Source organism: Pongo abelii, chromosome 14 (assembly GCF_028885655.2).
Source record: "Pongo abelii isolate AG06213 chromosome 14, NHGRI_mPonAbe1-v2.0_pri, whole genome shotgun sequence".
Taxonomy (NCBI): Eukaryota; Metazoa; Chordata; class Mammalia; order Primates; family Hominidae; genus Pongo; species Pongo abelii.
Window position 1 is genome coordinate 57,877,084 of NC_071999.2, and position 26,287 is coordinate 57,903,370.

General features: G+C 44.0%; 1 protein-coding gene across 2 annotated transcripts in view; it reads left to right on the forward strand.

Moving 5' to 3' along the window:
- OLFM4 (olfactomedin 4) overlaps positions 1 to 26,287 on the forward strand; it is a 147,355-nt gene that overhangs the window by 37,685 nt on the left and 83,383 nt on the right. The window contains exon 1 of one of the 2 annotated variants that reach the window (XM_054529077.2): positions 11,230 to 11,276. The exons of the other annotated variant lie outside the window; for it this stretch is intronic. The gene's annotated coding sequence lies outside the window, so the exon portion shown is untranslated. Of the gene's footprint in view, positions 1 to 11,229; positions 11,277 to 26,287 lie in introns of those variants that run through there. 2 annotated transcript variants of the gene reach the window in all.

Genomic DNA, 26,287 nt, shown 5'->3' on the forward strand with positions numbered 1-26,287 from the left:
GGGGGCCTCACAATTATGGTGGAAGGTGAAAGGCACATCTTACATGGCGGCAGGCAAAAGGAAAATGAGAGCCGGGTGAAAGGGGAAGCCTCTTATAAAAACATCAGATCTTGTGAGACTTATTCAGCATGACAAGAACAGTATGGGGGAAACTTCCCCCAATTATCTCCCATTGGGTCCCTCCCATAATGTGTAGGAATTATGGGAGCTACAATTCAAAATGCGACTTGGGTGGGGACCCAGCCAAACCATATCAGGCCCTGTGGCAGATGGGAGAATAGGAAGGTTAAGCACAGGAAAGAAGGCCAGTGTGTCTGGGTAAGGAGAGCAAGGAGGGAACATGTTACAGTGTAAGGTTAGAAATATTAATAAAGATTGTGGTAATAATAATCATATTGATACTAATATTAATGTTTTTACTGAAGGTTTATGGTGTTCCAGGTACCATGGAATGACTTCCTATGTATTAATTCACTTATTTTCTCTGACAAAGTTATAACATATGTACTCTTACTATTTCCATTTTACAGAAGAGGAGATTGAGACACAGAAAAGTAACTTCTCTAAACTGGAGAAGGGCAGTGCTCTGCAAGGTCTTAGAGTTCCCTTTTGGGATTTGTTCTTTATCTTAACAACTATGGAAAGCTATTGAAGATTATAAGCAGGGTGGAGATATGATAAGATTTGTGTTTTGAGGTTGCTCTGGCTGCTAGGTGGAGAATGGATGGAAAGGAGCAAAGGGGAAGCTGGGGAAAGCAAAAAGAGACAGCTGTCTCTGGGATTCAAGTGAGAGATGCCACCAGCTCATGCTGGCAAGGGGGGCATGGTGATGGAAGGAAATAAACTGGTTTGAAAGGTGAAATGTTTTTAAAGTAAATCAAGATCTGGTAAGGGATTGGACAGAGGGTGAAGGAGAAGAAGATGTCAAGGATGACTCCTAGGTTTCCATCAAATCAAACTGGATGGATGGGGAAAATGATGAATTCGGCTTTTGGCACAATCAGTTTGATTAGCTGAAAGAGAGAGCCAAACAGGCAGTAGGACATGAGCTTCTGTTGCTCAGAGAAGAGGACTGGACTCTGATTCTGGGAGTCATTGATGAATAGGTGGTAAATGAATTTGTGGCCTGGATGAGATGGCTTAGGGAGAGAGTAAAGAGGAAGAAGCCAAGTGGGCCTGGGACAGATCCAGCCTTAATGAAATCCAGTGTGCTGGCCAGATAGAGGAAGGTAAGCTTACAGAGGGGACAGAGAAGGAAGTGGCCAGAAGATGCAAACCAGGAGAATGTGTGGGCACGGTTTCCAGGAGAGAATGCATTTGTGGGAAGAGGCAGGGTTACTAGTGCTGTATGCTGCTGCAATGTCAAATAATATGAGGAATAGACATTGTCCATGGAATCCAACAAAAAGGAGATCATGTTCATTTTCTAGAGTGCCATAGCAAATTACCACAAACTGGGTGGCTTAAAACAACAGGAATTTATTCTTCTACAGTTCTGGAGGCAAGAAGCCTGAAATCAAGTTGTGGGCAGGGCTATGCCCTCTCTACAGGCTCAATGGGAGGATCCTTCCATGCCTCTTTCAGCTTCTGGTGGTTGTTGGAGATGCTTGGTGTTCCTTGGCTTGTAGATGCATCGCTCCATTCTCTGCCTCCATCTTCACAAGGCCTTCATAGGCTTCTCTGTGTGTCTTCATGCCTTTCTCTCTTTTTATAAGGACACAAGTCACATTAGATGGGGCCCACCCTAATCCAGTCTGACCTCATCTTAACTTGATTATGTCTGCAAAGAACATATATCCAAATAAGGTCAAATTCACAGATCCTAGGGGTTAGGACTCAAACACATCCTTTTGGGGTGCACAAGTCAATTTATAACAGATTTCATCAGTAACTTTGAGAGCTGTTTTTGTGGCAAGATGAGGGAAGATGTCCAGAGTGTGTTGAGAAGAGATCGAGAGGTGGAAAATAATATGGGCTAGCACAAGAAAAACAACTCTTTTAAGAAATTTGGCTGCATGACTGTTCAGAGTAGCCAAAGTTTGGCAGCAACCTAAGTGTTTATCAACAGATGAATGGGGAAAAATGTGGCACATTACATGATGGAGTACTATTCAATCATAAAATGAATGAGATCCTGTCATTTGCAACATGAATGGAAGTGGAGGTCATTTTGTTACGTGAAATAAACCAGGCACAGAAAGACAAACATTGCATGTTCTCACTTATTTGTGGGATCTAAAGGTCAAAACAATTGAACTCATGGTCATAGAGAGTAGAAGGATGGTTACCAGAGGCTGGGAAGGGTAGTAGGGGGTGCAGGAAAATGGGAATGGTTAATGGGTAGAAAAAACCAGAAAGAATGAATAAGATCTACTACTTGATAGCACAACAGGGTGACTATGGTCAATAGTAACTTAACTGTACATTTAAAAATAACTGAAGGAGTATAATTGGATTGTTTATAACACAAAGGATAAGTGCTTGAGGGGATGGATACTCCATCTTCCCTGATGTGATTATTGTGCATTGCATGTATCAAAACATCTCATGTACTCCATAAATATATGCACTTACAATGTAACCACAAAAGTTAAAAATGAAACATTAAAAAAAAGGAAATTTGGCTGCCTAGAGCACTAGAGCAGTAGACCAGTGTCAGAAAACCTCTGTCTGAGCACCAGCTCCACCACAACTGGTGTGACCTTGGGTCAACCACTTCACCTGTCTGAGCCCTGGTCTCTCATTTGGGGAATGACCATGTTCACTTTACAGTAAGTTGGAGCTCTTGTGAAGCTTCAAAGAGATAAGGCACAGTAAGGTTTGCAGACTCTAAAAACAATAGGAGACATAAGTGATTATGGTTATGTGGTTTTAGGGAGACTCTGGCCCGCATTTGGCAATATGTGTAAGGCAGGAGGCCTAGGTAGAACATCAGGGTTGGGTACCTCCTTCCTTCACTGAGTCTTCTGACCCACCCAGATAACATGAAAACCTCTCTGTTGAGCAGGCTGGGCTTTCTGGCTGCACTCGGACCAGTCTTCTTGGAGGAACTGTGTATGTGTGGTTGTGTGGCATGGTATTCCTCTGTCCTTGCCCATAGGAGGCTTCCCATCAGTCCAGGGTCTTACACACTCAATCTTGGAACCTCTGACACAGGCAGAGAAGTTGTAGCCTAGAGTCTTGGCTCCTGGACGCCAGTGGGGGCCTAGAAGACTCTACCTGCTTAGGTCCAGTGTCTGTCACCAGAGCAGGCTTCTAGTAGCCAAGCCCCAAGACCTTCTGTGGGTTGACAAAGAGGGGGACACTTTGCCCCAGGGGCTGGGGAAACTGGGCAGAAGCTGGTTCTAGAGGTTCCACTGAGCAAGCTGAGGGCAGGCAGGACCCACAGCCTTAAGAGTGACTGGAGAGTTCCCTGCAGGGTGTAACCCAGCAGCGATGGGGCTGCAGGCAGCAGTCCCTCCCACCCCTGCCCCTGGAGTCAGGGAAGCAGAGAGTGGTGGTGTACTCTGTGAGGAAGGCTAGACTATCCTCTCAAGGAAGAGGCTGGTTGGTTACAGGGGCTCGTTGCTAGCAATGATTAATTTACTCCTTGCTGGATTTGTTGGATGTCAGACCCAGGCACTGAGCTGGGTGGCTGGGGAAGTGCCAGGGTTGAGAGGCTGCAGCAGCGGGGCTGGGTGGCAGAGACTCCAGCAGGCATGGGGGTTTACCAAAACAGGAAGAGAAGCTCCCTCCAAAGCAGCCCTTATGTGCACATCACCCAGAGATCTCTTTAAAATGCAGATTTGTTTACAGTAGGTCTGGGGTATGGCTACAGATTCTGCATTTCTAAAAAGTTCCCTGGTGATGCCCATGCTGCTGTCTCACAGACCACACTTTTGGTAGCAAGGGTAGGGGAAGGGGGAAGAGGGGTTAAGTGTCAGCACTCGAGGGAATCTCATGGCATTCAATTGCAGGGGCTGCAGCCAAGTCTCCCAGGAATCAGGAGTTGTCAGCAGGGACAGATTGTCTCTCTGGAGCTGCAATGGTCTCTTGTCTGCACATTTGCTCTTTTCTCCTCTAGTCTGGCTTGCTCTGCAAGCAGTTGTAACTTGGCTTGCCCTTGACTGTCCTTACCATTGCGAGGACCCTGACCTCAGCCTCATAGCACCAGCACCCAACTCTGTGGGGGCTGTAGCTTTTTGTCTCTTAATTCAGACTTGTTTTTCCTCTCAAGATTCTGATTGGTTTAGCCATGTCAGGTGACCACACTCAGTCTAAGCAGCTGTGCTAAAGGGCCAACATGCAGGGCTTCTCCGGAGCCCTTTCAAGCAAGGTTAGGGGACCCCACCCAATGGGAAGACTCAGTGAGGTGGGTTAAGAAAAATGCAGCCTAGCCAGGCACGGTGGCTCATGCCTGTAATCCCAGCACTTTGGGAGGCCAAGGCTGGTGGATCAAGACGTCAGGAGTTCAAGATCAGCCTGGCCAATATGGTGAAACCCCGTCTCTACTAAAAATACAAAAATTAGACGGGCGTGGTGGCAGGGGCCTGTAATCACAGCTACTTGGGAGGCTGAGGCAGAGAATTGCTTGAACCCTGGAGGCAGAGGTTGCAGTGAGCCGAGATCACACCACTGCACTCCAGCCTGGGCGACAGAGTGGTAAGACTCCATCTCAAAAAAAGAAAAGAAAAATGCAGTCTTGATAAACTTTTTCAAACATTATCAGAAACTTTAAAAAAAATGAAAATTTCAGCATATATTTTGGCTGCTTTCCAAAATGCACATTTAGTTTGTATTATTCATGGAACTAGGTGGGTGGGCACCATAATCTTCTTGCTTAAGGCCCTGGAAGGAGTAAGGGCTTAGCGTAAGCCCCAAATATGCCTCAAAGAGAAGTCAACAGGGGGCATGTAGAGACCAAGGACCTGTGAACTGAGACACATTAGGAGGTGGAGGAGGAAAGAACCTGAGATGGGGCTGTTTGTTGGTTCATGTGCCCCAGGTCAGATCAACTGTGAAGAAGCTGCTGTAACATCTTTGTAGCCCAGGAACAATGACCCAGGCACTAGATCTCAGGTGCATGAGGAGGGACTAAATTTAAGTGACAGCAATAGAGTCTGGAGATGGGGAAGGGTTATGGCTCATTCACTTGGGTTTCTAGACCTAAAAATGTACAGATATGGAAAAAAGATCTACAGAGATTCTGACCCACTGAAGGTTAACCTCCCAGTTGTGGCTGAGCCAGCCAAGAAAGTCAGTGTCCTGACACCCAGCCATGAGCTTTTCTGAAATTGAGGGGACTCTTAAGAATACATAATACTACTAAGCTTTTTGTTCACACAGAGTTTGCAAAGCAGTCATAGAGGACTCTCCGAAGAAGGGCAGACGGTCCCTGAGGGGGAGGAGCTGCTTGCTGCAGGAGCTCGTTGCCAGCAATTATTAATTCACTCCTGCTGGATCCGTCTTGGGGGCCTCCCACGCACAATAACATTAGGAGTGTTGGCAGCTGCGGAGGGAGAAGCCCTGCTCAGAGGGAGGAAGGTGGGACTCGTCACAAGGTTGCTCTGCTCCCAGTTCCTGCTCTTGGGAGAAATGCTCAGTGCTTTTGGGCCTGGGATCAGGCTGCTGAGGACACAGTGTTCTGGGGATGGTGGCAGATCTTGGAGAAGGGACAGAAACTGGGCCAAGAGCCTGGAACTTATGCAAATCAGGCCTGAGGATGGCTCAAGGAGGGGGCAGCCCCTGCCTCATGCCTCCTCCCTCAATATATCCAGAGCCAAACACCTCAGGAATGAGGAAAAAGAAATCTTCAGGGGGAACGTCAATGCTAAGCTTTGTAGGAGGGTGTGTAGGTGTGTATGTGTAGGGAAAGCGGTGAGCCCTCCTTTTCTCCTGAATCCTTTCTTGCTAAAATATTCCACACTTCTAAATGCCTATGGGGTAGAGAGGTTTAGCAGAAAGAAAACTTGGTGGTTCAGGAGCAGGAGAACAGGGTTAATAATTGCATTAGGCCTGGGAGCAGCTGAATGCATCTTCTGGGGTCTGGAGGTCTCCAGAACTTTTTTTGAAGGGTCAGGTTTCTCAGAGCTGCTGCGTACTGTTGTGCAGGCTGGGCACTGAACAGTTCCAGGGGCTGCCAGTCCTACTGTGAAGGTGAAGCCCCCAGCAGCAGCCTTATTTTGTGTAAGTTATTAAATTAGGGATGACCTATGGCAAAACTGTGAAATTTAGAAACAGTGTCTTCTACTCTGTTCTCCGTGCCCCTCCTTTTCCTGTTTGGCAACTCATGTTCTAGCAGTTGCCTAGCCAAATCTGTCTATTCCCCAGTTGAAAACTTTCCCTTCTTTTTTCCCCGCAAGTCACTCCACTTCCTTGATTTCCTCAGCATGACTGACTCGAAGAGAAAGTCCATCTGACAAACAGTGTGCTAACGGAAACAGTCATAGAATCATAGAGCTGGGAGGGATGGGGCAGGCCATCCTGGCCAGAGGTGACAAATCCTGCACCAAGGATTTTGATTTATTTTTAAGTTCAAATGTGGAGGCCTTCCCTTGGGTTATGTTTTTTCTGTTTCTCCGCAGCCTCATGATTCCTTATCATTTCGCAACTACCCGCTTAAATCAGTTATGTTACCTGTGAGCCTTGAGGTGGATACTTCTGAATGTATTGAGCCCCTACTCAGTGCCCTCACTTTAGAGATTAGGAAGCTGAGGCTCAAAAAGGTGGCATAACTTTCTTAATATGTTCAATCTCCAAGGTGTATTGGCTTTTTTAAGTATGGGAGCCTTAGGGGAAACTTTGAGGAATAAATCTCAGATGGCGGGGAGCTGCCCAGGGTCACATCGTTTGTCTGCGGGCTGGACTCTCTAAGCAATTTTTTCATGGTTTCCCTAACTGTAAAATGAGGGCATGGGACTCCTTCACCTCAGATATTCCTTCTGGCTTCTTCATTCTCTGATTCTTTCTCTAGAGAATTTGGGGAGATTACACTGACAAAGGTTAATAGTTAGAATCTCTCAGGAATTCACACCTCAGCAAAGTGTGTACACTATAAACAACTGGATCAAAGCAGATTAGAATCATTTTCCCACTTGTCTGATAGTTAATACCTGAGAAACTGATTGGGTTGCTATATGATCCCTCTAATTTAGGTAAGATGGCCTAAACAATTAGATCGACCCTACAGTAGTCACTAAATTGAATCAGCACTGGCTTCTCATTTTGGCTCTGTTATCACCACGTGATCACATGATTTGTAGACAGGTGTCTATTGCCCTAAATTCTGCATTATAGGTGTGTCATAAAAAATATGGCTGACCTCTATCTTTGGTTCCAGGAAGGTAGTCTCTAAACTTTTGGAATTTCTCATGTGGTAGGAGTGTCTTTGTTATTCACGGTAGGCCCCCTTGACCATACCTGATAGTTTGTGGTAATGAAGTGACTCAAGGTGGGCCTCTAGAGAGTTTATGCTAAGGAGATAACCCAGGATGTGGGCTGACCATGCCAGAAAGACCAAACATGTGATTAGAAAGTTGGAGTTTTGAGTCAGCTGTATTAGCTCAAATTCTGGGAAGGGATAAGGGGGAAAAAATGAGTTCAATCATATAGCTATGATTCAGTTAATCACGCCTATGTAACGAAACCCCAAAAAAAGTCTGGTCACCAAAGCTTGGGTGAGCTTCCCTGTTTGGCAGTGTGAACACAAATTGACACACATTGATGTTCTAGGAGGACAAAGCTTTGGATTTGAGACCCTCCCAGACCTCATGTTTCTCTGCCTTTGGCTGGTTCTGATTTGTGTCTTTTTGCTATAATAAAACTATAATCATAAGTGAAGGCTGGGCTTGGTGGCTCACACCTGAAATGCCAGCACTTTGGGAGGCTGAAGCAGGCAGATAACTTAAGGCCAGAAGTTCGAGACCAGCCTGGCCAACATGGTGAAACCCCATCCTTACTGAAAATACAAATATTAACTGGGCATGTTGGCATACACCTGTAATCCCAGCCACTTGGGAGGCTGAGGCATGAGAACTGCTTGAACCAGGGAGATGGAGGTTGCAGTGAGCCGAGATCTCACCATTGCACTCTAGTCTGGGCAGCAGAGTGAGACTCTGTCTCTTAAAAAAAAAATAAATAAGTGAAGTGCTTTCCTGAATACTGTGGGTCATGCTAGCAAATTTTTGAACCTGAGTGGTGAATGGGAGGCCTTGAATTTGTAGCCAGTTGGTCAGAAGTGGGGGTACCCTGAACTCAGCTAGTATCTGATAAAAGGACAGTCTTGTAGAGGACTGTGTCCTTAACCTATGAAGTCGGGCCCAATTCCAGGTAGTAGGGAAAAAAAAAAGTTAGGAAACAAGAGCTTGTGTGGAGAGGGGCTGGTAGGTGATGTTAGCAGTGGCAGCGAATCCATATGGGTCTGCAGCAACCTCAGTTCTTTCTTGTCAGAAGAAAGAATTTGATGGAGAGGCACAAGGCAGAAGGAGAGAGTAAGGCAAGTTTTAGAGCAGGAGTGAAAGTTTATTAAAAAGCTTTAGAGCAGGAATGAAAGGAAGGAAAGTACACTTGGAAGAAGGCCAAGTGAGTGACTTGAGAGATCAAGTGTGTAGTTTGATCTTTGACTTGGGGTTTCATATGGTGGCCTGCTTCCAGGATTGCATCCCTCCTCCCCGGATTCTTCCCTTGGGGTGGACTGTCCACATGCATAGTGACCTGCTGGCGCTTGGGAGGGGAGCATGCACAGTGTGTTTACTGGAGTTGTACACATGCTCATTTGAGGCATTCTTCCCTTACCAGCCAAATGTCCCTACGAGGTCATATACCAGTTAAATGCCCCCACTTTGCTTCTTAATGTGCATGTTTGAGCCCACTCGCCCAGCTCCTGAGGTCCTATCAGGAAGCTGTTGATCACTAGTTTCAGGTGTTCCTGTTTATTGGGAGACTGCTTTTCCCTGGCACTGTCTGTGACCAATGATTATTTTAGAGACAGCTTAACAACCGCCTGACCGTCACCTGATGGTTGCCTGACATTCCCGGGGGAATGTTGGAGCGGGAGTAGGGGGAAGCCCTGTCTGCTCAGCTCATGTCTGACTAGCTACCTCTGTAACAGAGAGAAGAAATTCTAAGAAGGCTTCAGGACCATGCCTTCCACATATCCAGGATATGGTTTCCCGTATGTCTGTGGGCTCTCCTCTCTGCTCTCTTCACCCCATCCTGGGTCCTAGTTCTCCATTCTGGAAAAAGCCACAGATTCTTTGGGGAGATGGTCTGATTAATAGCTCATGGTCGGATTAATAGCTTTCAGGATGAGCAAAATATTGATCCAGAGTGTGGGCTCTGGAGCAGACTGCATGGGTTCAAATCCTGGCATTACTCTTAATCATCTGTGTGACTCTAAGGAGAATCACTTAAGCTCTGTGTCTGTTTTGTCATCTAGAAAATGGGAATAATAACAACCCTTGCCTCACGAATTAAATGAGCAGTTACATACAAAGTGCTTAAAAATTGCCCAGAGCCTGTGGAGATGTAGGAACGCTTTTACACTGTTGGTGGGAGTTTAAATTAGTTCAACCATTGTGGAAGACACTGTGGTGATTCCTCAAGGATCTAGGACCAGAAATACCATTTGACCCAACAATCCCATTACTGGGTATATGCCCAAAGGATTATAAATCATTCTACTATAAAGACACATGTTCACGTGTGTTTACTGCAGCATTATTTACAATAGCAAAGACTTGGAACCAACCCAAATGCCCATCAATGATAGACTGGATAAAGAAAATGTGGCACATATATACCATGGAATACTATGCAGCCATTAAAAAGAATGAGTTCATGTGTTTTTCAGGGACATGGATGAAGCTGGAAGCCATCATTCTTAGCAAACTAACCCAGGAATAGAAAACCAAACACTGCATGTTCTCACTCATAAGTGGGAGTTGAAGAATGAGAACACATGGCCACAGGAGGGGAACATCACACACTGGAGCCTGTTGGGGGGTTGGGGGCAAGGTGAGGCAGAGCATTAGGACAAATACCTAATGCATGTAGGGCTTAAAACCTAGATGATGGGTTGATAGGTGCAGCAAACCACCATGGCACATGTATACCTATGTAACAAATCTGCATGTTCTGTGCTTATATCCCAGAGCTTAAACAAAAAACAAACAAACAAACAAAATGCCCAAAGCATGGGAAGGCCTCCATTAGTTATTCTTATTCTTATTCTCCATTGAGCTCTGTCAACAAAGGCAGCATAATATGCTCTAAAATGCATGAGCTTTGCAGATGGACAGACCTGGGCCCTAAATTCTATCCCTGTTACTGCCTTTCTGCCCAACTTTGGGTAAGATGTTTAGCTTCTCAGTGCTCAATTTTCTCATCAACAAAATGCAGCCACTGATATTTGCGGCATTATCCCAAGGCATAAAAATTATGTAATTTAAGTCCCTGACCCCATAGTAAGTGCTCATTAAGTGGTAGCTGTGATTACTGGCTCTGCTGGTTGATGTTTATAGCCGATAAGCTGCCTGCTAAGCTGCATAGAGTCAGAGGAAGGAGGGTGGGAATGGAAGTTCAGTAGTGGTATGGTGAGCCTGTACTTGGAGTCCCTGAACCTGAAAGAAGTCGTAAAGGTTAAGTCAGGTTGCTAAGGGATTGGAAGTAGGGAAGGGAGAGGCCTGGTGCCTCTCTTGAAGATGCTCCCACAGAGCAGCTTGGGGGGTGGGCAAGAACCAGCAGCTCAGGGTTGTCTCCAGGAAGGTGAAATTCATTGCTATTCTCTACAAAAGGCTTTGTTATTTATATGTCACACTGTTTGTTTACTGAATAGGTATTTGACAGAAGTATACTCAGCAGAGCACATCAGTGGGGATGGTGTTTTACCAGCAAATAAATTAGAATCATGGAGTTAGCTAAGGCATAACTAAGTACATGGCATAAATATGTCATTTGGCCATTATGAATTCATTCATGTATACGAATCTTTAATGCAGCTCTATCAAATCTTTAAATGAAATATTCTCTTTATATCAGGCCTGTATTTTAATTATAGGCAGGAATAATATTAGTGCATCCTCCAGGAGCTGTGGAAGTTGGCTAGTGCTCTATGTGACAGTTTCTATCCAAGACCTCAGAGCATGCCCAACCCCAGCCCAGGCCAGCCCCCAGCAGCATGCCTGACCTCTCCCCTTCCTTCCTCTCTCAGCCCTGCTTCTTTCTCCTCCTGTTGCAGTAGTGCATTGGAAGGCAGAAGGAGAAACAGGAGTGTGAAGCAGGGGAGGACAGACAGCAGGGTAAGGCCCTGGGGCTCAGCCAAGGCACGCGAGGGGAATAAGGTGCTGGGATCAGTTGAGCCCCCCTGGAGTCCAAGGCAAACATTTCCAAAGTGCTTCTGACTGACACTTCAATTGCCATTCCCTGCTGAGAAAGCTTGCTTTCTAAGACTTGCATTTGAAAGGACAGTTACCCCCTCCCACTGACCTTTGCCTATTTATTTTCCTTGTGGGGAAGAAAGGAGGGAAAAGAACTTAAGAAAGCAAAGAAAGAGACTGTCACAGTGCCCATTCCTTGGCTATCAATCATTGGTGGGGGTGGAGGAGGTGAGTTGGGAGAAACCAGGAGGGGTGCAGGAAGGTCCCAAGCTGCTTGTTGAAGAGCTGAAAAGTTTCCATTTTTATTCAAATATTATTAACATGATGGGAAAAAGCCATCTCCCAAGCTTTCTTATAGGTAATTTCCACTGTGAATGCAGCTTCATGTGCTATTTCTCTTCTTTCTGTCTAACCCTCACTAGTGCTACACACATCTTAATTGTGTATCTTGTCGCCAGCAACCTAGGATTATTAATTTTTGTCTTGACCAATTTATACTGATTGTGTAGGAAGTTCACAGGATATAGTGGGTGGGGGGGACCTTCAGAAATCCCTATGCTAACTAAATGCTGTGTCTCTGATGTAGGTCTTCAAACAACTCAAACGTTCTAGGGTAAAAGAGTCAACTTTGCTATTATTTGGACTCAATGTTCTTAGGATTCATTCTCCCTCCCTTCTGGCTCCCCCCCCCCATTCTGAGATCATGTAAGATAACTTGAAGGCTCCCAGGAAAAGGAACCAACTCTAATACATTTCTGTTACTCAACTTTTTTTGTGTTTTCATGTAGGAAGTAGAAAGAAAGCAAAATGTATTTCAGTAATTACCAGAGTTTGCCTGGATCCCAGGGCTTGCTGGATGAGGGAAGGCAGAGAGGGTTGGGAAAAAGGTATCTTGATCTTGATGGCATCAAACCTGCTCATCATGACATTCTTTCATGTCCCAGTGGAATGACTGTACCCATTTTATTTTTGACACTGGGCATGGCAAATATATTCTTTTTCATATCTTGTATTTACAGAAACACGTTATTTACATGACATTTAAAAGGTGTTTTGAATCGTTGAGTGGGAAAGTTCTAGAATGGAGTATGACCTTAGATGTCATCTTCTTCACGTCTTTACTTTCCAGAAGAGGAAACTGAATATGGAGAGCAGGGTCTTAGTAAGAACACATACCAAGTTGGTGGCAGAAAAAGGATTAAGTTCAACAGAGAACAGACAATTGCCCAGAAGACTACTATAAATGGGCAGGTGGTAAATACTTACAGATGACCTTGCCCACTCCGTTATTTTAATTCATCAGCAAATACACTCTTTGTAGCAGGCCCTGGGGACACAGAGAGCCATCCCTGGTGGATTTCTGGACGTGTGTGCCTGGAGGAAAAATAATAGGCACAAAGTGTCATTTCCAGAAGAGAAAAAAGAAGATGGCAATTTTTATCATTCCTATTTTCTTTTTGTTTTTATTTTTGAGACAGGGTCTCACTCTGTTGTCCAGGCTGGAGTGCACTGGCATGATCATGGCTCACTGTAGCTTCAAACACCTGGGTTCCAGCAATCCTCCTGCTTCAGCATCCCGAGAGCGGAAACTTCAGGTGTGCACCACCCCTCTTGGCTAATTTTTAAATTTTTCTTTTGTAGAGACAAGGTCTTGTCTCACGTGTCCGTGTGAAGAGACCACCAAACAGGCTTTGTGTGAGCAACAAGGCTCTGCATTTCAACTGGGTGCAAGTGGGCTGAGTCCGAAAAGAGAGTCAGCAAAAGGTGGTGGGGTTATCATTGGTTCTTACAGGTTTTGGGATAGGCGGTGGAGTTATGAGCAATGTTTTGGGGGCAGGGGGTGGATCTCACAAAGTACATTCTCAAGGGTGGGGAGAATTGCAAAGAAACTTCTTAAGGGTGGGGGAGAATATAAAGAAACTTCTTAAGGGTGGGGGAGATTACAAAGTACAATGATCAGTTAGGGTGGGGCAGAAACAAATCACAATGGTGGAATGTCATCAGTTAAGGCTATTTTCAATTCTGTGGATCTTCAGTTGCTTCAGGCCATCTGGATGTATACAAGCAAGTCACTCGGGGTATGATGGCTTGGCTTGGGCTCAGAGGCCTGACATTCCTGTCTTCTTATATTAATAAGAAAAATGAAACAAAATAGTGGTAAAGTATTGGGGCAGCGAAAATTTTTGGGGGTGGTATGGAGAGATAATAGGCGATGTTTCTCAGGGTTGCTTCAAGCGGGATTAGGGGCAGCATGGGAACCTACAGTGGGAGAGATTCAACTGAAGATTTTGGGGTGAGGGGTGATATTGTGCAGTTGTTAGAAGGAGCATTTGTCATATAGAGTTATTGGTGATGGCCTGGATGCAGTTTTGTATGAATTGAGAAACTAAACGAAAGACACAAGGTCCGAATAAAAGAAGGAGAAAAATAGGTATTAAAGGACTAAGAATTGAGAGTACCCAGGACATCCAATTAGAGAGTGTCCAAGGGGATTCAACATTAGTTTTTGCTTGGTTGGAGAGTTTTTGGGCTCTATCCTTGAGTTTTTTTATGTTGTCATATACCAGGCCAGATTGATTTAGGTAAAAACAACACTCTTCATTTAAAAATATACAAAGTCCTCTTTTTTTAGCAGTGAGTAAGTCGAGGCCTCAGTGATTTTGGAGGAAAGAGAAATGCAAAGCCAGCAATTGTTAAAGAAGGATTAGAAATGGCTAGGAGAGAGTGAGTTTGATAGTGTGGTGGAGATAGCTGGGGAGAGGTAGAGAGTGGCATAAGAACGGGAACCAGAATAAGAGTGAGTATAAAAGTAAAGAATAGGACTTCATCAGGGTGAAAGTATTGGAGGGTACCTTGCCACTGAAGATCTTCTATCCACTTCAAGAGAGACTTAAGGGTGGCGATTTGAGGTAAAACCAGGAGCCACTAAATACCAAGAGCCTGAGAAACTGCTTGGGTGATTTGACTAATAAAGGCTGGTCCGTTATCGGACTGTATAGAGGTGGGAAGGCCAAACTGAGGAATTATGTCTGACAGAAGGGAAGAAATGACCGTGGTGGCCTTCTCAGACCCTGTGGGAAAGGCCTCTTCACCCATCCAGTGAAAGTGTCTACCCAGACCAAGACGTATTTTAGTTTCCTGATTCAAGGCATGTGAGTAAAGTCAATTTGCCAGTCCTGGGCAGGGAGCAAATCACTGAGCTTGGTGTGTAGGAAAGGGAGGGGGCCTGAACACTCCCTGAGGAGTAGTAGTATAGCAGATGGAACACTGAGAAGTGATTTCCTTGAGGATAGATTGCCACAACGGAAAGGAAATGAGAGATTCTAAGAGGCAGGCTAGTGGCTTGTAACCTACATGGAAGAGGTTATGAAATGATAACAGGATAGAATAGGCCTGTAAGACTGGAAGGAGATATTTTCTTTGGTCCAAGAACCATTTGACTTGTGTGGGAAGAGATTGATAGGTGGAAGTTTCAGTGGGGGAGTAGGTGGGAGTGACCAGATGAAAAGGAGAAAAACTGCCTTGAGGGATAGAAGTTGGAAAAAGCTAGCTGATTTTTAGCTACCTTATCAGCATAAGCATTGCCCTGAGTGATGGGATCTGACACCTTTTGATGGCCCTTGCAGTGAATGACTCCAGCTTCCTTTGGAAGTAAAGCAGCCTTGAGAAGAGTTTTTATTAAAGAGGCATTAATGATGAAGGACCCTTGCATAGTGAGGAAACTTCTTTCTGCCTATATAACAGCAGGGTGGTGCAGGATATGGAAGGCATATTTAGAGTCAGTATAAATATTGATGTGTAGTCCCTTTGCAAGAGTGAGGGCTTGAATTAAGGCAATGAGTTCGGCTTGCTGAGAGGTACTGGAGGGAGGCAGAGTGGTAGCCTCAATGATAGATGTGGAAGATACTACAGCATTGCCTGCCTTTGCTAGTGAGTGGCGATTAGGCCGGTGGAACTGCCATCAATAAACCAAGTGTGTTCAGGGTGAGGAACAGGAAAGAAGGAAATATGGGGAAATGGGGTGAATGTCAGGTGGGTCAGAGAGATACAGTCATGGGGGTCAGGTGTGGTATCGGGAATAATGTGGAACGCCGGATTGAAGTCCGGGCCGGGAACAATGGTAATTGTGGGAGACTCAACAAAGAGTGAGTATAGCTGAAGGAGCCAGGGAGCAGAAAGTATATGCATCAGGTGGGAGGAAGAAAATAGATTTTGGAACTGTAGAGAGTGAGTTGAGCCTCACTATGTTGACCAGGCTGGTGTTGAACTCCTGGCCTTAAGCCATCCTCCTAAAGTGTTGGGATTACAGGTGTGAGGCACCATGCTTGGCTATTTCTATTTTCAGATGGAAAAACCAAGGGTTGAATTGTCTTTTTCAGACATTCAATGGAATGTAATACGGACTGTAACTTTCTGTGAGTCTGGGTTAGCTTGGGGTGCCAGTGAAGAGAAGTGTGCTAACAATGCACTGTGGTTTTCATTTCCACCTCGTCTATCCAGGAGCAGTTAGAATCTAGGGCTCCTCTGAGTGCCACTGTTAGATGGGGATGGGGAACAATCTAACATGAGGGAGAAGGTCTTAATGAAAAGAGAGGGAAGAGAGGCAAAGAAAGGAGGAGTACATGTGTGGCCATGAAGTTCTGTGGTTAGTGCATTAAATGAAGATGCATGGCCAAGGGGTGAGTGGGAACTGAGATCCAGTTTGCGCTGTTTGCCAAGCCAAGCACCCTGGTATGGGGTGAGACTGAGGGGTTTGAGGGGGGTGGGGGGTTGATGTCCTTTCTGACACATGTCAGTCCCACATAGGCTAGAGGTGCCTCTGCAACTATGCCATCCTAGCTAAGTAGCAAAGAATGGGGGATAGAAGGAGGGGAGTCGTGGATGCTTGGTTGAGGAAGAGATTTTTTTCCTTTCCTTTTTAAATTTTAAAATAGTTAACTGACAAAGATTAAATAAAGTGTACAATGTGATGATCTGATAAACATGTATGTTGTAATTACCACAATCAAGTTAATGAACACACCCATCACCACCCATGCTGTATATTAGGTCCCCAGAACTTGTTCATCTTTTAACTGAAAATTTGCACTTTTGACTAGCATCTCTGCATTTCCCACTCCCCTCCCCTAAGCCCCTGGCAACCACTGTTCTATTCTCTGCTCCTGTGAATTTGACTTTTTTAGATTCCACATGGAAGTGAGATCATGCACTATTTGTCTTTCTGTGCCTGGCTTATTTCACTTAACATAATATCCTTCATGTTCATCTGTGTTGTTATTGCAATTGATAGGATTTCTTTTTTTATGGCTGAAGAATATTCCATTGTTTATATATACCATAATTTCTTTATCCATTTGTCTGTCAATGGGCACTTACGTTGTTTCTGTATCTTGGCTATAGTGAATAATGCTGCAGTGAGAGTGGGAGTGCAGGTATCTCTGATACACTGATTTCATTTCCTATGTGTATATACACTTCTGGGTATATACCAGATTATATGAAAGTTCTATTTTTATTTATTGAGGAAACTCTGTACTGTTTTCCATAATGGCCATAAGAGAAAGAGATTTGTAAGTAAGCCTCAGAGCAAGCAGTTCATGTGCTCCCAGCAGCCTGAGGCTGTATCTTTCCTAGAGCTCTCCAACCTCTAGGGTTTCACACTATGGGTAACAAAGGAGGGGACAGAGGCACTCAAGGCATTACAATAGGGGCTTCTGCATTGTGTGTGTGTGTGTGTGTGTTTGTGTTTTGAGTGACAGCTGCTAGCTTAAAGACAGAAAGTTGGTTTCAATTTAAATTTCTCCCTGGGTTATGGGAGTTTCCTTTTTGGTAGTGGGGGTGGCTGTGCCACCAGCGACATTTATAAATTGCCATAGATCCAATTCTAGTGTAAACCACTGAGGTCTGGGGGTTTTCTCGTGCTGCTAGATTGAGCCAGTGACCTCAGAGGCATTGTGATGTGGAGAGTGAACTGTAAAGTGAGACTTGGACAAAAGTTGCTGATGCTGGTCCTGCTGATAGGAGATTGTGTGTGTGCGCATCTCAGTGGATGAACTGGAGGGGAGAGGAGAGCAGAGCTGAGCTGAAATCCTTTACAACTTGCAGGCACTAAACCTCTTAAATCATCATTGAAAAGTCATTAGAAATCTGGCAGAAGAGCACAGTGCAGATTGCCAAGAGAGGACACAAAACCCCATTTTCTCTCCACAATACCTGTAATGAACTGGAAGGGCTGGGGTGGAGCTGAAAAACAGATTTCCTGCCATAACTAAAGTCTCTTTTCAGCCTGGTTTGCCACAGTTTTACAATGTGTTAGAATTTACATTCACATGTTTGTTAACCATTCTTCAACGCAATGAAACGTTTTATCTGTCTGACCTCAACCTTTGCCATATGGTACCACAAACTGTTGAGCCTCAGTCACACCATGGGAGGGAGGGGGGCTGGCGGTCAGTGGACCGGCAGTAGCATATTCAGTCCAGGCCTCAATAGGACTCCATGACAGGAGTCCTGTCCCTACTGCAGGGAGGTCATTCCCACAAATTCGTTTAAAAGGAAAAAATGCCCTTCATGAGCATGTGTTCTTTGCAATTGCTAATTTCTGTGTCATGATTGGTGCAAATTTTCACTGGAAAAGTTAAAGGAATGTGTGGGTCACTTGCAGCAGATGTTAGACCTATAACTTCATCATTTTTCAGGACCAGAAACCTCGAGATGTGAGCTCACCTTGGGGTTTGGGACAGCACCTTCTGCCCTCTGAGGCTTAGTACAAATTAGCTTTCTGGAACAATGGGAACAAGTGTCCAAAGACTGGAGCAGCTGGCTCGCCTGTTTTGAGGAGCGGGGAGAGGACTCAGGGAGTCAGTCTCTCAATAGTTAACCCAGGCGAATTGTCCTTTGTACAGGACAAATTCAGTTAGGGAAAATAAATATTTCCTTGAGTGTGAACCACTGATGAGGAAAGAGAGAGATAATTAATTATTTGATTATTTGAGGCCAGGGACAGAGTGGTTTTAGAAGAGCTCTAAGTCTTATTGATTCATTACAAGGCCACGAGGACAAGCAGACACTTTAGCTAATGGCAGTATGAATGTCCTATGAAAGACACACCCAACAGAGCCTTAGAGTCACAGGCCATAGTATACACTCATTTCCTCCCCAGCTCCCTACCTAGACAGGGGTATACTCAAAGTGTCCAGGCAGATTTTATCTTATTCCCAAAGATCTCCCACAAGAGACAGACATATAGATCCCTTACTATCCTTTTCATCTTAATTGTCTTTTTCTGCTGGTATTTATTATCTTGACTCTGCTTGTCTGTGGGGGGCAATGCCACTACTCGGTTTATTAGTGTTGAGAGTTTAGGATAACTGATCTTTGGAGATGGCTCCTAGCCTTATAATTGTAGGTCTCCGTGGCCATCCATTCATTTGACAAGTCCGTATTGACTGCTTACTATGCACTAGGTGCTGATGAACAGCAATGCTTAAAATGGATAAGAAGCCCTGACTTTAAGTTCAGGTGATATGCTTGGCTTCCTGTAGTTTGATCAAAGTACAAGCCATTGTTGATTCTACAGCACAGAGTATTTTGTGGTATACTGTGTGTTACGTCTTTTCCTGTTTTCTTAAGGAACTGTTCATTGGCCACTTCATCAGCAAGTATATATCGTATACTGACTATGCGCATGATCTAGGGATTTCCGAAGCATCCAGCTCTGTGTTGTGCTATGCTGGGCCCAAAAAGTTTACATAAAACCCTCACGATCTCCTGCCCTCTGAGGATGAACATGGACAACAGAGCTCAGGGCCCACTATGAGCTCATGCATCAGTTCCCTAAGTTAGTTAAAAAACTTCTTGTTCCATCTTTTCTCAACATGTTCCTTCACTCTGGCTTGACTGACGTGAACACTACTCTCATGGCCTCCAATTTGGAATCTAACTTCTTATATGGAACTTTCATTAGCTCCCAGCAGGAGCATTGCCTGCAGCTTTTTTTTTTTTTTTTTTTTTCCTCCAGTGCTTGGCTCTGCAAACCTCTTTTTCCCTTAATTGATCAATTTTCCTGTTCAGAAATAGATATAATCAGATATACAGCTCGGTAGCCTCCCCGAAAAAGCATTAGCTTTGTCTACTTAGACAGGCATTAAGTTTGACACCCTCAAGGGTTGCTTTTCTTTTTCAAGAAAAATTAAGTGACTAAGTAAGAGGGTGCTAAAACGAAGTTGTATTACTGCTTGGCATTTAATTGGGAAACTTGCTAATGTGTCCTTTGAACTCTTGGTTTTCCCTTTCCCTGAGGAATTGCTGATACTTTGCTTTAATGGCAGCATAAAAATCTCAGTTTGACTCCGGGTGGCATTATTTTGGCTTTAAGAATGCAAATTGTTGTTTTTAGTGCATTCATTGGTCTAGTGATTCTGACAGCCACCATATCCAAGTAACTGACTGTTCAAAGAAAGTTTCTAACTTGGAGGGCTTCTTAGCTCTTGGGATGTTGAAGTGTTCCATTGGTGGTTAGCATTCACAACTCCCATTTCATGAGGCTGATCTGTAATGGAAGTCAATGGTTCTAAAAAGGAGGGCTTGGGAGAGATGGGCAGAAATTGCTTTCCCTGAATAAAGAATTATGATAGAGTGGGAAGCAAGTGGGCTTAGGAGCAAATAGACCTGCATCTGAATTCATTCTTCCCTTACTCATTTTTGTGCAAGGCTCAACAACTCCCCAAGCCTCAGTTTTTGCATTTACAAAATGTAAGCAATATATATAAATCTTGTCATAACTCAATTGTACAAAAATATAACTTTCAAAATTTTCTGATAACTGAACTTTACATCTATTGTAAGATATTTTGTTCAGGATATAACTTAATCCCAGCCAACCTAGGGGCCCCTCTCACCTTTCCTTCTTTCTTGTAGTGTCAAAGCACTGGAGAGAGCCAGTTCTGACCTTGCTATTATCTGTCCACCAAAATCCAACACAGTGACCTTTGACCCTTCTGGATCTTGATTATCCATCAAACTGAGTTTGCCCCTGAGGTGCCCCTTGCTCCTGTCTATGTGGACCCATCAGGTCCTCTGATTCTCTCTTCTACTATCATGCTATGCATGAGACCTCTGCAATAATTTTGTTACTCTCTTGCAACACTGGGGCATACAAATCTCTGTGGTGCGGCTAAGCTGCCTTCGTTTTGACTCACTGTACATTTCTCTCTAGAGGCCTTGCTGCCTCTCTGTGGCACTGCTGGTCAATAGGTGCAGGGTTCCCTCTCTGGAGTTCAGCAACCTCCATTATATCATCCCTTTCCCTAGCAGAAAAAAATGGTCTAGTCTCCAGGGAAAGCTCTGGTCTTAAACTTCACTTCATTCAAGCATTTAACCTATGCCCAAGGTCCTTTTGAGTCTTATAAAAACATTGAATCTTTAGAATGGAATGCCAGAATATTTTTTTCTTTTCTTTGCTTTCTACCTGTTTCATCTGCCCCCTAATGCGATAAGTATTGACTGGTCCAGTTGCTTGAATTGGGAGCAGTGAAGAGGTGAAAGAAAGCACAGTATCCAGAGCAAAGCAGAAAATCAATTAATCATTCCAAATATTATTCTGCCTCATGGGGATAATAACATCCTTCCTGTAGAATTGTTGTAGAGTTCACATGGGAATGTGAAATGCTTGGTCCTGAGATGCTCAAAGAATAGGTAGGTACCATAATCCATGCCATCTCTACTTCCCCTCACGGTTCTAAGGGAGTGTGAGTGTCAAGGCTGGGTTTAGTGTCCCTTCTGCCACATCACTTTCTCCTTTGGTTTTCCTTATGTCAGTGTTCTTTATTTGCTCATTTGTTTATGTCAGGAACTAGGGAATTATCTTGAACACCTCTCCTTTGCCTCCCTTTTCGTAACCATGTTCCCAAATCCAGTCATTGCCAAATCTAAGACTAGATTATTCTCTCTCTCTCCTTCTTTCTCTTTCTCCTCCTCCGCCTTCTTTCTCTGTCTTCTCTCTTCACTACTCTCCCAACCCTGCAGTCCAGGTTTCTGCTATCTCTTTCCTGAACCACTATCCTATTCTCCCCATTGGTATCCCAACAGCCACTGTTGCCCACCTTTAATTCTTTCAGCAGCCAGAGGATGTACACACACACACACACACACACACACACATCCCTCTGCTGACTCGCTTACTTCCCATTTCCTGATGAGAATGAAATGTAAAGCTTGCTCACATGTCCTACGAGGCCCTGCCTGACCTGGCCCTCAAGCCTCATTTTATTCCACCCTGCCCTGTACAGATGCATAGCTCCAGAACCAGCGCACCCTCAGTGCTTCCGGCAGACCTGTCGCTGGGGGACACTCCCTTCCTCTCGCCACAGTTGATGCTTCTAGCTTTTACATCTCCCCATCAGATCTCCATGCTGACCTCTGACTTGCCCACTCTCTGCAGATGACCTGACCTCCAGCTTTGAGAAAATAGAGGGCATGATTTCAGAGCTCCCTACACTGAAATAGTTTTCTCTTCACTGTTCCTTCTTTTCTCTCCCATTTCTCAGAACTGACACACGCCACAGTCTTTCCCAGGTTTGTCTTTCTTCCTTAGCTCCTTGTTCCCTCCTTGTCTGCCCTGCCTAGGATTGCCTGACAGAATACAGGACACTTGGTTAAATTAGGATTTCAGGCAAATAGTGAGCAACATTTTTAGTATAACTGTGTCCCAAATATTGCACAGAGCTAAAAATTATTCATTGTTTATCCAAAATTCTAATTTAACTGAGTGTCTTATATTATAGTTTTATTTGCAAAATCTGATAAACTTATCCTTATCGCTTTAAATGTTTCTCTTTCTCCCCTTCTACTGGGTGCTCCCATGCAGCTTTGACATTTTTGCAAGCTACTTCCACTGAAAAACTCTTGGACACTAGCAAATCATTCCCTTGATTCTGTTCTCCTTCAAGCTAGTACCCTACCTCTATAACCTGCCCTTGATTCTTCTTTACTTGTCTTTCATTATTTTGATCTTTGCAATATGATTTCCAGTTTCACCACTTGACACTCTTCTTAAATATCACAAATGCTTTCCAAATTCCTTCTTTAGAAATCTTCATATCCAATTAAACTTTTCATCTGGGCATCCCACAGATATTTCTCCCTACATACTCTGTGCTCCCAAATGTCCAGCAATTAACTTTTAATTGCTCTCACAATTTCTCCCTCTTTCTGTTCCAATTGTTGTAATTTTAGAGTATCTACATAGATCTAGTTGCCTGCGTTACAACTCATGAAGTCGTATTCAACTCTTTCCTTTTATTTATCATCCCCAATACAACCAATTACAGGGTTTTATGACTTTTGTCTCTAGAATAAACTCTTCTCAGTATTGTCCTTTTTTTAAGCCTCCCTGTCCCTACATTAGGTTAGGTTTCTATCATTTCTCATTGGATTCATACCATTTTCAGGTCAAGAGGGATGCAACATTTTGTGTGTTTGATGGATATGCCAAATTAGCCTCAGAGATTATACCAAATTTCATTCTTACCGATAAGGGATTGTTAATTTTAAGGAATCCTTCCCGAAACTAATTATTGTCTTCAAAAATAACTTCAGCAATCCTTTAGGTAAATATTCCATTTTGAAGTTCTAATCACATACTAATAAGGTTGAACACTTTTTAGCCTCCATATCTTTATGCAAGTCAAAGCTGGATCGAAATCTCCTGCTTAAAGTCCTTAATGGCTTCCCATTGCCATGAGATGAGATCTGAAATCCTTGGCATGATAGTTAATGCTTTTCACTATCTGGCCCCCAAATATTTTTTCAAATTATATTTCACACTATCACCCTCCCCTCCTCCATGGAGTAATAGGGAGTGCAGACGGAGGGTTAGATGGTGAATTCTTTGAGGTCAGCAGCTGTGCCTTTTCTCTCTCCTACTACTGTAATCCCAGCTCTAGCACGTAATAGGTGCTTAATGAGTAGACAGGTGATGAGTGAGAATGAGTGAATGGGAATGAAGGCTTTAGTGGAGAGAAAGGCAAAGAGGAATTAGGGACAAGAAATAGCATCGGGTTGTAGATGGTGGTGGATGGTGTGCCAGAGACATCCAGGGCTTATGGTTCCAAAGTGACTGTCCTCCGTAATGTCACCCATCAATGGAGGCTAGGATATAAAAGTAGATCATTTAGGATAATTCACGAAAACGCACACACAACTGTACATGTTGTTAATCTTGTGCAATGTATCTGGAAAAGTGAAGAAGTCATTTTCTTGAGACTATAACAGCAATCCCTGTGCCAGCAATCTTAGGACAGGACTTTTGTAGCTGGCTGCAAACCCACCCCTACTCTCTGAGCTCCAAACCTAGTAGTTCCCTTGTAGGGATTTGCCGACTTTCCTCCACCTCCACCCAAATGGCAGCAGCCAGGCACCACAGCTTTGCACAGCTCCAGTTACCTGGCCTCTCCTTGAGTTTCCCCTCTTCACCCGGGTCCCTGGACAGCTCCCTTTCTGTCAGCACCGCCGGTAGAGGGCAGCTCCAGCATCGTCCCTGCTGCACCCTCTAGTGGCCGTTAGGATGTTGCATAACTTGAGAAACAACTTTCCAGCTATCACATATTCTCACTTTCGTTAAGTTCTCACTCATAAGTGGGAGCTAAGCTGTGAGGACAGAAAGGTATAAGAATGATATAATGGACTTTGGGGACTCGGTGGTAAGGCGGAAAGCTTGGAGGGAGGTGAGAAATAAAAGACTACACATTGGGTACAGTGTACACTGCTCAGGTGATGGGTGCACCAAAATCTCAGAAATCACTAAAGAATTTATCCGGCCAGGCGCGGTGGCTCATGCCTGTAATCCCAGCACTTTGGAAAGCCGAGGCGGGCGGATCACAAGGTCAGGAGATCGAGACCATCCTGGCCAACATGATGAAACCCTTTCTCTACTAAAAATACAAAAATTAGCTGGGTGTGGTGGTGCGTGCCTGTAATCCCAGCTACTTGGGAGGGTGAGGCAGGAGACTCGCTTGAGCCTGGGAGGCAGAGGTTGCAGTGAGCTGAGATTTCTTCACTGCACTCCAGACTGGTGACAGAGTGAGACTTTGTCAAAAAAAAACAAAAAAAAAAAACCAAAACCAAAAAAACGTATCCATGTAACCAAAAACCCATCTCTACCTTAAGAACTATTGAAATACAAATAAAAATGTAAAAAAAGTAACCGGGAAGCAATCTATGTAATCCTACAATATCACAAGGCATTAACTGTGCCCATCTATTCTCTGAGGCAAGGCTCTTATTCCACATATGGCTCAGGCAGTGTTTGAATCCATTGTGGAGGGGGCTTGGCAACAGCTCCAAATCTCCCCACTCTTGTCTTAGGGTACAGAGACTCATCTGTGTATTGAGTTCCAGGAACATCTTTACATAACCCCAGAGTTCCATAAAGGCAATGTGTAAATTCAGCTCCAATAATGACTCGGCATTTTGTGGATGATTTACAATCTATGTGATAAGACCACCAATTGGTGTTATGATGCTGTATATTTTGATTAATTGCAATACAGGGCAACACATAGAAATTCAGAATGGTAGGACTGCCACTGAAAATCTTGATCTTAAAATAAAGAGCAGTGAGAAGAAGCCATCTAGCCTGTAACCTTTGTATTCAGATGCTGCTCCCATTTTTAGGCTGACTGACTCTCACGGCTCATGCTCATTTTATTTAGGGGAAAGAAACAACCCTCAGATACTAGAGAGTCTTTCCCTAAACTCCCAGCCTCGCTGCAGCACAGCCCATGCTCCAACTGTCAGTCTGATGCCCAAGCTGTCATTTCCTTCCTGCTGCTCCTCTCCCCAGAGTCTGATGGAGTCTCCTTGAGGCAGCTGAAGGAGTGACAGATAGACATGTTGTATAGTGGGGCCATTTGCGGCAGCCACGTGAGGTGTGGAAAATGTGATTTATAGATATTTTTTTCCCCAGGGGAAAATGGATTTCATTATTTTCCACCTCAGGTAAGGGGCAAACCTCTGGGCTTGACCTTGGAAGGTTGTGCAGCTAGAATAGTGCTGCCTGAAATGCTGATATAAAGTGAAACCTCATTAAATCAATATTGGTTATTCAAAATCATGCTTGATTGGAGGCAACTGCTTTTCCTCAGCAGCCTGATGCCCTATTCTTTCTTGAGCAAAAATATGAGATATTCTGAAGTGAGTTAAGTTGGTTAAGTTTTTTTCTGGTCCTTAGAGTTTCAAATTAATACAGTTTTATTATGTTTCAAATGGAAGACAGTTCTAAAACACCAAGTCCAATATTGATTATAATCTACCACTATCACATGTATGTTTATTAACAAAAATCCTGTTTCCATAAAAAAGTCATGCATTTTCTCTTCCCGTTTATATAGGTGCACAATGTCTGCTTATTGGAATAAATAAGCTGTGGGTCCCTAGGCAAATCGAAGTTATGTAAATAAACAGCCAGTGGCTAATTATCCATGGCAGTGAGCTGCTGGGACAGCTGATGGATAAATTCTGTTGTCCATCTTAAAGTCTTCTAGCCAGAGTGAGGCCAGGCTGAAGGAACTGGGAGAAAGTGTGAGATCCCAGGTGACCTTCGACAATTTTATGCTCCATCTTCTCACCAAATCAAATCAGTGGTAGCAGACATTATCAGTGGTCATTTGGGTTTTCATTAAAGGACATTGAAGTGTCTCAGAAGAGATTAGGTATTCAATTAGAGGCCTGGTTCATCTGCAAATTATTAAGTGGCAGGTGTATGTTTATCTTCATGATCACCCCAGAAAGTCCTGATTGTGCCCACAGTGTACAGATTACCAGAATGTTGGGTACTCTGAGGCCTTCAGAGGCAGTACTTTATATTTGTATGTTTGCCACCCATTGACTAAAGAGTTTTTAAGATTTAATTGAGGCAGGGCATTCGATTGAAT